At 39.0% G+C, this 14,423-nt stretch overlaps 1 protein-coding gene across 1 annotated transcript in view; it reads left to right on the top strand.

Annotated features, from left to right (window-relative positions):
• The first annotated feature begins 2,558 nt into the window (after positions 1-2,558).
• akap6 (A-kinase anchoring protein 6) overlaps positions 2,559-14,423 on the top strand; it is a 213,072-nt gene continuing 201,207 nt past the window's right edge. Inside the window, exon 1 of the mRNA XM_042501072.2 lies at positions 2,559-2,848. The gene's annotated coding sequence lies outside the window, so the exon portion shown is untranslated. The remainder of the gene's footprint in view (positions 2,849-14,423) is intronic.

Genomic DNA, 14,423 nt, shown 5'->3' with positions numbered 1-14,423 from the left:
CCAAATCTGATGTAAATCGATAAATTGTTTATGTTTCCCCCGCTCGGGTTGGATTTAAGTTTCACGGCCTCTCCTCAGGTAAGACTGTCACGCTGCCGCAAAAGTTTATATTTTAACGACTTTATCGCGCCGGGCAGCTTAAATAAATTTACCGTAAAGGACAGAATGTCGGCGCACTCCTCCAAATTGAGGTTGCTTTGACAGGGGAGATGCTAACGTTAGCTTAAGCGCAGTTCGCAAACCATAATGTCCGTAGCAGTTTAACGTAAATTGGAAGAGAAAGAAAGCGCAGTCTTAGAAGTTTAAAAAAACTACTTAAACATCAATAAATACCCATTTAAACGCAGGCTTTCTAACTAAGTAGCATTTTACTAGCTAACGGTTAACTGACTTAACTAGCGTTAGCTAGGTCACATAGCTAACATTAGCTTAGCGGTTTTTTTCATTTCCCACTTTTTTTTTTGCCTTTTCATGACTTTGTCCTTCAAGATGAACAAATAATTATTTTTATTATACCTTTTTTATATTTAGATGTTGTCTTCGATATTTAATTTTATAATTATTTAAATTCACCGATGATAAACAAACCCTTTGAGTCATTAAAAAATTAGCACCTAATGTAAGGTTTTTCATGCAGGGTGTAGCATGCTAACTAACGGTTTTATAACTGATTTGTTAGCGTCGCCTACAACATAGCTAACGTTAGCTTAACGGTTATTTTGATTTTCCACTTTTTGCCTTTTCAAGTCTTTGTTCTTCAAGATCCACGATTAATTATAGTTTTTTAATAGTATACTTTATGTAACGTTATATATATTCAATTTTTTTTTATCTTTATTGAATTGTATCTATTTTTTATGAAATGATGATAGACAAGCCCCAGTAACAGTCAGATTTAGCTAAATAAAGAAAATAACACCCAGTTTAACGTTTTTTTGTACAGGGTGTATAGCATGCTTGCTTAAGGGTTTCCTTTATTTTTTCATTTTTTTCCGCTTTTCATGACTTTTTCCCTTCAACATAAACATATTCCAATTTTATTTTTCTTTAATGTTCAGTGGTGGAAAAAGTATGCGGTTTCTTTACTTTACTTACTAATACCACACTGTGAAAATACTTAAAAATAAAAGTCATGCAGTATTTAAAAAAAGTACTGTAATTACTAAATAATAAATTTAGCCATTGAAAAATGGAAAAAGTCCATCATTAATGTGATTAATTTTACTTGTGCTCATGGTAAAAATATCTTTAAGATTTCCTGTGAGTGTTTCACATAGCTGCATTATGTCAACTTTGTTCTTAATGCTTAACTCTATTTGTCTATATTGTGTCAGCAAATGGCGCTGTGGTTTAGTTTTGAAAGAGAGCAACTTTGACAAAAAGCGCAATTAATCAATCGGGATTTCACCGGAAACTGCTTACAATTGTTAGATTGTTTGTTCTGTCTTTCAGTCAGATTTGATTAAACTCCATCAATACTGTAATGATGAAGCAAATTAGTTGTGTTTGTTTTTTAGGTAATATCTAAAGCTTTTTTTTTTTTTTTAAATAATCATTGCTTTTTCAGTCATGAAAATATAGAAAAAATATTCAAGATTTAAAACCAGAATTGAAGGAGTAATAAGTCAGCACAAACTGAAATGAATTAGATAAACTAGTCCCTTATAAAGAAATATCCTGCACAAACAGAAAAATCAGTAAATACGGTTTGTCATTTGGTGCTATTTTGTTTTGTAATAAAAAGGACATGAAAGACTTGATTATTTTAAACTCAACAATTTGCAGTTCATAGTTGTAAATGCAAAGCTAGCAAAGATATATCTACCTATTAATTAATTTGTGTATTTACCTAAACTGATTTAACTTGTGTGTTGAAGTGGTGGCTGTTTGTAGATTCTTGGTTCATTAAATCACCATTTAATATCTGTGTTTTATTTTTATTTCATGCAAATCAAATGTTTATGTAATTGTTTTTAAAATGTTGTCTGTGATGAATGCAATTTTGTTTACAGTGTAGTTTAGATTTATTGTAGAAGCTGAGCTGGAAATTCCAAGATATAACAAAAATACAAAATCTGGCCAAAATTTATGCCATATGCATTAACACAGACAAAATTATTAAAAAAACGAAAAATGAATGCATAAAGTTGTTAATTGCATTTAAATATCCTTTTATAATGTGTTTCTTTTGCACTTTGTCTTGATGCTTTTGATGTTTTGCATTGTTGCTGAAATGTGCCATAAAAATGAACTTTCCCTCCTGCAGGTTTCCTTCTCCTTCTGCACTTCCAGCAGTGACCAGATGAGGGCGTCGATGGCTTCCCGTCGTCCCTGTGCAGCGTTTTCTCCTCCCGGCACAGAAAAAGAGAGAGCAGCTGCTTCTCACATCCCAGCCTTTGCGCTGTCATCCCCCTCCTCCTCCTCCTCCTCCTCCTCCTCCTCCTCCCTCAGGAAGGGGAGCACCACACCCTGTCAGCCAATCACAGTTCAGCTCCACCTTCCCCATCACATCATCTCAGTTTCCAAGGTAACAGGGCACCCCTCTCTCTCTCTCTCTCTCTCCCTGTCTCTGTTTCCATACTGAAAGGTGCCGCATCATCATCACCATCATCCCTCCCATCCGTACATCCCACCGTCCCATACGAAGCTGGTGGCTACTTTAGCTTTAGCTTCCTGTCTGTTAGCACCATCTCTCTCTCTGTCTCTCCCTCTCTCTGCAGTGGGATTGCCACAACATCAAAAGGCACCTCCCTCCCTCCCTCCCTCTCTCCCCCCTGCATCCTCCAGCATCCGACACTCAGGAGGAGAAGAAGGGAACGAGATGGACTAAAGGAGAAGAAGAGATGTGGTATGTACTGCCGAAGCTGCTCTGTGTCACCTCCCTCCTGTTTGGTAGCAAAGTGTGTGTGTTTGGTGTGTTCGTGTGTGTGTGTGTGTGTGTGTGTGTGTGTGTGTGTGTGTGTGTTAATCCTTCATGGAATGCTGCTTTAATGAGCTGTCTAATGCGAACGCTACCAGAGTGATGCAGGAACGAGAGAATAAGATAAAGAGGGAGACAGAAGCAGAGGGAGGTGACTCCCAGTGTCTCTCTCTCTCCCTCCTCTCTCTCTGAGCTTTTGTTATGGAGGCCTGCTCTGCAGAAGAGCTCGCTCTGCCTGCTGCATACAGAAAGAGGCCAACACCTCTCTACAGTCTGTTCCCAGTCTGCTGCCTGGCCTCATACTGGGCTGTGTCATTGGCTCACTAGTCCGACACAAGTGTCTTTCACTGGTTTAAGAACCGTCATGCATGTGAGGGAGAATCCTACTTTCTTATGTGTGTGTTTACCAGCGAGTATTTTTGACCTCATCTCTGCGTTGTTGTTTCTCAAAGTTCAGATTTTGAGAAAACAGGTTTAGTGAAGTTTTAAGTTACACTCTTGAAGCAAACTAGTTTGTGTGATGTGTCGTTTGACAACATCTAAAGGTAAAACTGTTTACGTGCTCCAGCTTGGATGTGAGGTGAAAAGTCTGCTGTTACAGTGAAGGACGAGATACAACAACAGTCAGTGCGTTTACATGGACATGATTAACCTGTTTAAAATCAGGTTTTTGGAGTATTCTGTTGATGTGTTTAGCGTGTAAACAGCATATTCTATTTAGGAGAAAAAATGATAATAACAATAACAGATAGGACCCACATAGTGCTGAAGTACTCAAAGAGGCTTTACATGAATGGAAAGAAGAAAACAAATACAAATACTGAAAGACGCTTACATGAAACAGAAGAACAAATACAAAGAACAGAATACAAAAACAAAATGTAGAGATGACAGTTCAGATTTGGGGAGGCAGTGGGAGACAGCTATTGCAGAAACCTGAATATGCTAGCTAGAAAACTAAAGACACAGAGCTGTATACATAGAAAACCTGATTTTTCTGTGCTTGTGTAAACATCATATGATCATAACCAGCCTCATAAACAGTTTATCGATGTCAGTGTAACTGCAGTCTATTATACATATGGGGATAAACAATTTCATCGAAGGCATTCACAGTGTTGCACTTGTGTGTACACAAAAAAGTGACAGGAGTAGTCGTGAACAAAGAGAGCTTGTGAGAGTTCACACCCTGCCTGCTGTCTTACCTCCACACACATGACCATTACAGCTCTTCCACGGCAGACATTTTTGCAATGTCATAGCAAGAAAAGCTATTAGGTGAGCTGGTTCCAGCATCCGGGTATTGTTCATTCTGGCTTCCTGGCTGGACTTACTGGGGCACTTAATGGCTCTGAATCATTGTTTTTTTTTTTCCTGACAAATCGAACATATACAAAACATCAGGTAAAAGGTACAACATAAAATAAATAGGTAAAGAAATAAAGACACCAAGCAAACATTTAAACAAGAAAGATAAAGCATACACATATAAAGGTACATTCAGTCAGAGGATTCGGGGAAGAAAGTAGCATAATTTTCCAAAAGCTTTACATTATTTTGTTATCTATTAAGATGAGTGAATTAAGGGGAGCTTTTAGTTCCAGGAGGAAAGACACAAAGTTAGGAGGTGACTTATTGTTTCCAAATTAGTTTCACCTGTGGATTTCATGCTACTAAAAGTCAAAATGTCTGACAGTGTTAAAGAGATGTGTTGCTCAGATGTGTGGAGGTCTATTGCAGATAGTGTCAGAGTGGTGGATGTAGTTTCTCCCGAGTCCAGTGTGAGGAAGGTGTGGGGGCTGATGTGACACTGTTGGATGATGCCATGAGGACTTAATGTTGAGCAAAGGGAACTGAACTTATTCCTGACAGTCACAGAGTTCTGGGAAACACGGTGACGTCACTAAACGGCAGTCAGGGGATCACACAGGTTAGACTGAGTTGAATTTGGCTGTGAAATGTGCATGGTTCATGTAGTGGGGTATAGGCCTCGTGTTTTCCCTCGAATCCCCACCAGGTCATTTGGGGTTTTTGTAACAACTCAGAGGGTTTCTTGTTTCATTCCGTAACGTTCAAATTCTGCTCTGATCAGTTACTGTAACCATGATGTGATGGTTAAGACCTCTCTGAGCTAACATCCGTACGCATCTCATCCATTAATCTGTTAAGTTTTAGTCACCGGATGACGGCATGAACAGTTGCCTCACTCAAAAAATATGCTGCCATTGCTGACTGACGTTGCACATCTGTACTCACATCTGTACTCACATCTGTACTCACATCTGGAAGTTTACCACAACGTTTGACTTCTAAATTAGTTTATCTTCTAACATTTAAAAAAATTTGTCTTCCTGTTCATGTTTGTGCATATTTTGAGCAATGCTGTCTTTCAAAGTCCAAATTTTTGAGGAAACAGTGAAACGTTTCACTGTAGGTTATATTTTTAATACAGTGTCCTACATGGATTGTCCCATAAGAGGGTTTATCCTGTTTGTCCCTCCTCCCTCCTCGTTCCCCCTCCTCCAGGCGGTAACTTAGAGGAAGCAAAGGAAGGAAGTGCGAATGACATTGCCTCAGATGCAGATCCTGATGCAGTTAACTGTAATAGCTGTTTTACACTGGGATGCCTTCTGTGCTCACTTTCAGCCGGACTCAGAGACAAGCGTTTGAGAGGATTTATGTAAAAATAATGTTTATATGAGAAGCTGTAGGAGGCTCGCTCAGCTCTGCCCGATGTGACGTCGTCCTCGAGTCCTTGTTTACCCAAACGAGGCGAGTGCAAAATCAGCGTGAGAGCCACAATAACAAAGAAGGACAAAGAGAAGGACAAAGACAAGAAAAGAGTGGACAGAGAGAAAGAAAGAAGGATGTAAGGAAGGAGACATCAGTTGCTGGAGTACAGTATGAGTGGTCAGTGCAGCTCAGCTCACTGTCTGCATTTTCCACTCCACAGGATATGATGTAACTACCTCCGGGGCTGTTAAACGGGGCTGAGTGGCTGCAGAGGAGCACAGAGGCGTAGATGTCAGAGGAGAGGCTGGGAAGGTTAAACTGGGTGTAGACTTCTCCTCTTACAGATGGTTTATGGGATTTAATCCATACTGACACAGAGAGGGAGGGACACTGGTAACCTGACTAAAGTTTGTGCTGGTTTAGTGAACATGCTGACAGTTAAAATCCTGCCTGCTTGTTAAGCTCTCCTCAGCCTCAGCTTCATAATGTGTTTTTATTTCATCAGTCATTTAAAAGGATGAAACGTGATACTGGAGTTTTCTCTCCATATTATTAAGTTACAGTAAATAAAGCGTCAACCGTACTCCTATACTGAACTGTCAGTAACAAATCATTTTAAAGAAAGTTAAAAGACTCTTTTCTAAGCATTCAACATGAAGTCTTCCACATTTTTGTGTTATCGACACAACAATTTTTGGATTGTAAATATGATTTGGATGCTTTGTTTGGATTGAGTCAGTGTGCTGTTAAATGATTGATTCACTGCCTGTCGTCCACATTCTGATTATTTTTAACATGTTTAATATTCATGAGTGAAATCAAGATTGTTGACATTGTTGTGTGTCTGCAGAAAAATTAGAAAGAAACAGTGCAAACTAGTGCTGCAGGGATCTAGATATTATTGAGACCAGCCATGATGCTTTAACGATAGCTGCATTGGCTATCGTTAAAGCTTAAAATAAGTCCTTGGCTTAAAATAAGTCCTTACTGTATACTAGGGTTGCAAATAGTAAACACTTTCCTTAATTGATTATTGGTCAAATTAATGATCAATTGATTGATTGGAAAAAATCCTAAACACTTTTTTTCACAATCAAAGCTCACAGCAACATATTGCATATACTTTGACAGCATTGCATAGCTTATTGGCTACATTTCACATGTTTGATTAACTTATTAACGTCCTTTTAATGAATCGACGATTAATTGTTATCCTTCCTACTTGAAACACAGTGACGTCTCGGTTGAAAACATTGTTTGTTGGACCTGGGCTGTGTTCTCCAGGTGACATGCCATCCGCCTTGCCTTCCTCCTCCTGATGACAAAGTCAGCTCATATCCTATCTCACTTTAGAAACGTTGATATGATATGTATGAAGTGTGCATGTCTGTGGTTTGCACAAACATACAATGCCAACATTTTTTTCTGGCAACTGGGCTGTGATATATTAACATAGATGTGCACATATGTGGCTTTGATTATATAAAGTCTCAGGCTGTTGTAGGTCATTGCTTTGGTCCTGGTAACAACAGTGTGGTGTCACTGTGGCACCAGAGAGACAGGATCTGTCTGCTCTGATGAGACGACCTCCTGCATGTTAATGTAGAAACTGATCTGGGTGCAGTTTGACCTGGTGTTATTATAGCCAGTGAAACAGTTTGCAGAGGAGTGAGACATCTCCTCCTGCTGTTCGTTGACGCACTACTTCGGTCAGGACAGGATGATTGGCATTAATGCAGCGCATTCGCTCGACACTCTCATGCATTGCTGGGTTAGAAGCAGTTGTAAGCCCTTGCCTCTTTGCCTCCAGACCTCATGCTGGGATCCCTAAAACTGCTACTTCTACTGCAGACACCTGGAAGAAGCAGCCTGTGACCTGTCTGGTTAGATTTGCATTTTTTTCACTCCAAGTTTAGTATTTTTTGTGTGCTATTTTTAGCTTTTGTATTTTTGTAAAGAACACCGCTTTCTTGCTGATTTAACTTTAGCCACCCTCCTGCCATTAGCCTGACCTTAATCTGTAACCTCCTGCATTTATTCCCTGGTGTCCTTCAGGCTGTTTCATATCTCAGAGATGGTTAATGAGTGAGACTCCTGCTGGATCTCCCACTACAGATGAGGAGACTCCCTCAGGAGCTTCTGTAAATAGCCAGGAGCTACTTGTGTTTACACAAGTATTTTCAGGTCAAGTTCATTTGCAAAGCACTTAGTGAACACATCTGGAAGTGTTTTAGACAAAAATGCTTCATAATTTAATTTTTTTCTGCAGGATGGCCAGTGTTTATAGTGTCTGCTCTTGATACATATTCCTAGTTGTAATGACCGTGATGTAGTAATGAAAGCTTTATCTGTTCACTGACAGAGGTAGAGTTCTGGCAGGACTGTGTGATGCCAGAAACCAGCAATAATTTTTTACTGCTGACATGGTGAAGTGCATGTTGGTCCAGTTTGTCTCAGAGTCTCCTCAGTGTGTCCATGCAGAGTCGGCGCTCTGCATCCTTAGCAGGGACAATACAGCGAAGAGCGATGCTCGTGATGTACTGTAGTATCAGGATGAAACAGCAGGAGGTTACAGCAGCACGGTCATCACATCCTCCTATTTCAACATCTGGTAGCCAGACTTTAATTTCACAGTCAAAAAGCTTTAAATTTAACTGAGTGAAATGTTTTAAAAAAGAGGTGAAAGTAGGAGCATATATACACTTGATTCTTTAATTATGAATTGCACTGACTCAGTCTGTATTAAACAATAATGGAATCTAACAGCTCTGGCAGCAATAATCATTACAAAATGCTTTTAATCTCAATGATCATATTAAATTGAACATACTTCCTCCTCTGCCAAGACAGAGAAGATGAAATCTGCTCTGTCGTTCCTACGACCTCCTCTTCAACTGCTGCTGTAGTGTTTGTGTTAAGGCTTCTACTGCCAGCGTCACTACGACAACTATTACTACTGCTGGCACCGAACTTTAAGCCTGACATCAGCAGGCACATTTTAAAGCATTTTCAATGTCTTACTCTTATTAAATTTATTGCAGGAGATTTTCAATCAGTAAATCAGCAGTACTTCACTTTAAAATGCTTTTAAGTGGAAAATCATATTACTTTTTCCCCTCATATTAAAGAATCATAGTCATTTAATTTGGCTGTTTATTTTTTAATTTAATAGACTTTAATGGTCTACACTTGCTCCATATGAAAATTTCCTGAGATAACTTTTTTTTTATGATTTGGCACTATATAATTAAAATTGACTTGACTTGATTTTATTATTTGGAATAGCAGGTGCTAGATTAGCAGCCCGTCGCCAACATGTCAAACTGCATCGGAGAGACATTGATTTGTAACATGAAACTGTTTTATTCTGTGTTTTTGACCTCTGTGTATAATTGGGCTTCCAATAGGGAATATGCTTCACATGGTTGAATTCCAAAATCCTCACAACAAGACCAAACTAGATCCCCCTAAATCTGACAGACTTGACCGTTAAATGTGAACAAAACCTGGCCACATGTTGCTTGTTAATAAGAAAGTACCTTTTTCTAAAACAGTTCTTAAGAAAACATGTCTTTTGATGGGACTGTTCACACGGAGAATGACATGTTAATGAAGCTTTAAATATGAACCCTCAGAGATTCAACAAGAGACCAGAGGGCCCCCCATCCTTCAGCACACAATAGTGCTGGGAACTCAGTCAGCTGTGTGTGTGTGTGTGTGTGTGTGTGTGTGTATGTGTGTGTGTGTGTGTGTGTGTGTGTGTGTGTGTGAGAGGGGAGTGAGAGAGAGAGAGAGAGAGAGAGAGAGAGACCATCCCCCATGTTTAAAATTGAACAAATCACTCACTGTGTGTGTGTGGGTACATGATGAGGTGCAGGGTTCAGGGTTATCCAGCTCCTTTCTGGAGAATAGATTGAACCCCAAACACACACACACACACACACACACACACACACACACACACACTTGAATATGGGGGATGGTATTGGCTATTTTACATTTGTGCTCATCTCACATTTTCTCCCAAATCTGCAGCAGCTGACTTCGTCTGAATGAAGTATGTTAGTCTCAATTTTCAGCTGATTTAAATAGTATTTCATATTAGTCTGTAACTCTGATATTAAGATGGTTTTATAGTTTCGGACTGAGCTGATCACTCACTGTAGTTGATTTGACATGAACTGGCTCACTAAAAAAAATTCTACGACCTGCACACACAAATGAAATACCACATTTGTGCTGTAGCTGGGTACAAAGACCTCAAGATAAGCTGATAAGATATTTTGGTTAGTTGCTAAAAACAATGCTCTCTGCAGTGTTGTTGCACTTTTGTTGTCTCGTGGCTTGGCTTGAATTGTTGTTTGCTTAGCAGAATTGTACCTGGCACCATTTCAATCAGGAGAGACTCATTCTGAGTAAAGTAATATTTATTTACATGTGCACAAGAGAATAAGAAATGTAACTCGTCTTCAGCGATTAGACCCCATCATGATGACGTGTCGGTGGAGTCGGGGGTATTGTTGGTGTCGATGAGACGAAGAGGGCGCTGAGAGGTTTTGTTTTCATTGTAGTTATGAGCGTAGACGTCCTGGTTGTGTTGGTGCAGATAATGAGGGAGGTGGTTTTGCTTCCACATGCAAAAAAAAGTTACAGTTTCTGTCTCATTTCTTTCTTTCTCTAATTATTGATCCTTTTCTTTCAAATGCATCCATTTCTCTTTTCTGCTCATTCTCCTCCATCTTTGTTCTCCTCTTCCTCTATTCTTCTTCTGTCATAATCTCTCTCCTTCACTTGACTGTCCTCTACTCTCTGTCTCCTTTCTGCTTGTATCCTAACATCCTCTCTTCTCAGCTTGCATCTTCTCTTTCTCCTCCCCTCGTTCTCTCTTTTTGTCTTCTTTCTTGTCATCCACTTCTCTTCCTCTCAGGAACCTTTGTCTCCTCTCCTCATTTTTTCATTCTTCTTCTCTGCTTATTCTGTCCCGACATCCTCCCATTTTCCAGCTTGCTATTTCTCCTCCTCTCCTCTCCTCTCCTCTCCTCTCCTCTCCTCTCCTCTCCTCTCCTCTCCGTATCAATAACATCTGCTGAGACCTCGGGGTGTGGCAGTGAACACTCAGTCCTGGATTTCTGTTTTCCTCTATCGCTCAGAGCCAAACAGTGAACCTCACCAGACTAACAATTCAGCCAACAACACAGAAATAAATTTTGATTTGATTATTTTATTAATAAATAAGTTCCATTAAAAAGACATATATTTAGACACAGCAGCGAGGCAGGTTGGCTTTCCAGTTAGGAAATACTCATTGTCACTCTCCTGTACATCTACTTATCTGGTGAATGCAAATGAATATTGTCACCCTGTCTTGTTTGGATTATTGAAAGGCATTCTGGGAAATAAAGGAAACCCTGCCACTTGAAAGGCTGTATTGAAGTCACAAAAAAATCCCTGAAGCTCTCTCACAAAAACTAAAAAGCAGCGGTAGTAGCATGTTTTTTCCTCCTCAGCTCCACTCAGGCTGCTCAGCATTCGCTCAAAACAAGATTTTCTGGTTTCAATTGTGACTAATTTTGTGCTGAACAAACTTCAGCTCAGTGATATAAAATCTAAGCCAATCCAAATGTAAATGCAATATCATGATTGTATATGATACCAGGGGATATTTAGGACAGAGAAATCTGAAGCATGTCTGTAATTTCTGTGGTTTATTCAGCAGTTTTCTTCTGTTTATAAAATCTGTGAAGTTGAAACTGAAACTGCCATTTTTACACCCAGAAACAACACTTTTGCAAATGGGCTCAGTGAGCTGGTTTCTGTGTCAGAGAGGCAGAGAGGCCATTATCTTTGGAAAATAAATTATTGAACACACACACACACACACACACACACACACACACACACACACACACACACACATACACCACACACACACACACACACACACAAACACAAACACAAATCGACCAGTTATCTGACAAAATGCAGCAGGCCACTCAGCCAGCTCTGAGCAGCAGATACCACAATGCTGAGTGCTGACTCCAGACCAGCAGGTGTGGCGATGCTCAGGACTGAGGGGGTGCCTCTACTCTATAATACCTTTTTTATTTTATTTTTATTTTTCATCTTGGTGTCTGGAGAAATCTTTTCTACGTTACATTGGTAATGTCTATGTTTATTAAGCGACAGTATATGAGCGGATTTTTTCATGTAGAGGTGGAGGAGATTGTGGATGGCGTGTCACCGCGGTGAGACGCCAGCCAAGCTGCAGACCACTCTGCTTTCAGCAAACAAACCAATTGTTTCTGAGGAAGTTCTCGATGAGTTTCCAGCAGCTTGTAGCCACCAAATTTGGTTGTTTTTAGCAACCTGTCGCAGTTTCCTTTTCCTTTTTACAAGAAAAGTGGTTAGTTTTTACTAAGACATTGCTGTGCCTCAAGTTTGGCATTTTGGCCTCTTTTGCAATATTTGTGACCTATGGGAAGCAGTACAGTGCTGGTCTTTTTTTGTAACACTTGACAGCAAAGCTGCTATTTGCTGCTGTAATGGAAAGTGATAAAGTGAATGATAACACTTTCAAAGGATACAGACCTGTTGAGCTGAAGAGGTCAGGGTGTTAAGCCATCTCTTTATACATGTTGAAGAAGCTGGTTTCCGTATTTTTTTTTATCTCTCAATCAGAGACATTTTTTCTTGCAGACTGAAAAATATAATTTCATGAATATATGTAGAAAGAGACTATTAATATCCAGCATATTGGCAGAGCACCAGAACATTATCTGATTGCCTCTAGAAGAAAAAGAAACTTAATTATTTGAAGTACAATCTTCGCTGATACATGGTGCTAATTTTCCAAATTTGCAGTTTAACATCTTAGTCTGACCTCCCTCTCTTTCTTTCTTTTCTCTGCTGTAAGTTGTAGATCATGTAACCTCTCCATAGTCTTTCTTTTTATGCAGTGCTTCAGTGTCTGCTGAATCTCAATTACTAGAGATCTTTCAAATCCCTCTCAGGCAGCCATTTTTTAATAACAGTCAATTTAATTACAAGAGGGGATGAAATCAATTAAAATCATATCAGGCTGGTGAATAAATTGACAAGATTTAGCGGCTAAGACACAAGTCTTCACTTCAATTTGAAACTTTTTAGTCCTGGGGGGGAGGGATTTGTCCTGCAGCCAGGTAAAACATGAAACACAAAAACATACACAGCACAACAAAATACAAGTGAGAACAAAAAAGCTGGAGTGTGTTTAGCTAATCATCTTCTTTTAGTAAGTATAAAAATGAATGTCAAAAGTATCTTTAAAAGAGAGTTTGTGTTGTGATGCAGACAGAGAGCGAGTGTGTGATGGATGGATTCTTGGTAAACTGTGTCAGGCAACAGAAATGCTCATTAACGCCGGGAAAATAATAACCTTGCTGGTTATGAGTGGTGGTAACCTTTGTTTTCTTTGTTCGTTTTCTGGTGCATTTAGCGGCGTTTCCCATAGAAACCACTCTAATGAATGAGAATCATATCACAGTTGTCAAGGTGAACAAACGACCTTCATTTGCTCTAAAACACTGTGTGAGTTTGTGTGACGAAGCTTTTTTTCCTCTGCTCCATACCAGCCTGTCCTCTGACACTAGTGAAGACTTTAGTGATAAATGTAAATTAAAGTTTTAGATATATTCACAGTAACATAAACATGAAAGCTGTGTTAGTTAAGGTTAGAGGGATTTTTAGGAACTGCTTTTGTTGTTGTTGGTGGTGCGTTCAAAGACACTGTGGCGTCTGAAATATGATGAAATATGAAGGCGTGGCAGTTAAGGTCGGACTCTGGTTTCTCTTAACTGTCTGTGTTGTTGTGATAAAACCATCAGTGTTAGGTAGATCTGTCAGTTTTTAATCTGTTTTTTTTTCTGTTATTTATGCTGTGTAATGTTTTAACTCTTTAAATACAGTATATTGTCTCTAGATTTAGCTTGAAATTAGCAGATAAAATATCAGTTACATTAGTTTTATTAAATTTATTTTAGTTTATGTCTAGGACAAGACTATTCAATAATATCATTCAGATGGTCCCATTTTTGGAAGGTCAAGGGTCAGGGGCTGGACAATGCCTTGAGTTGTTATTCTCATTATGTGTATAGTTGACCCAAAACTTTAATTATGCAACGTTGCAATTTGCCATTTATGTTTTTACAACCTCTACTTACAACTTGTCTTTTCTCTCTTTTGTTAACAGCCTCGAGATTCACTGATTTCTGTATCTCGTTATTGTTGGTCTCAGCTGACTCATTCATGGCTTCAACGATGAGCACAGATCTTAATGTTTTTTTTATCTGTTTTTAAATAACAGAATTTGGTTAGTTCAGATTGAAAATTTATGGAAAATGAGACATATGGAAAAGTGATTTTATTGAAGTGTTACTATTTTAAACTCAGAATTGGCTATGTTTCTTGACGAAAGCGTTTGTCGCATGTGATTCTTTCAAGGTCCGTTGGAAATATAACAATCTGACGATAATTTCTATTTTTACAGTTTCTTGCTATGATATATGCTTTTCTTAAAACCTGTCCCAGTTCACTGGAGCGCTCTGCTGGTTTGAAGGATTTCTGGTGTCAAGTTGTCTGTCATTAGCACAATTTACTATTTTGTTGTAAACATAACTGTTCTGCCGGCTGGAGTTGAAATATGCCTAATCTTGCGATGGCCAATACAAATGTCTAGAAGAAGTTTTACATGATTAAAAATCCTACACAAATCTTGCATTTATTCCTTCTGATC

Source organism: Plectropomus leopardus, chromosome 14 (assembly GCF_026936395.1).
Source record: "Plectropomus leopardus strain MGB_pleo_1.0 chromosome 14, ASM2693639v1, whole genome shotgun sequence".
NCBI lineage: Eukaryota > Metazoa > Chordata > Actinopteri > Perciformes > Serranidae > Plectropomus > Plectropomus leopardus.
The sequence above is the reverse complement of the archived record's forward strand: the minus strand, read 5'-3'. Positions and strand labels throughout refer to the sequence as shown.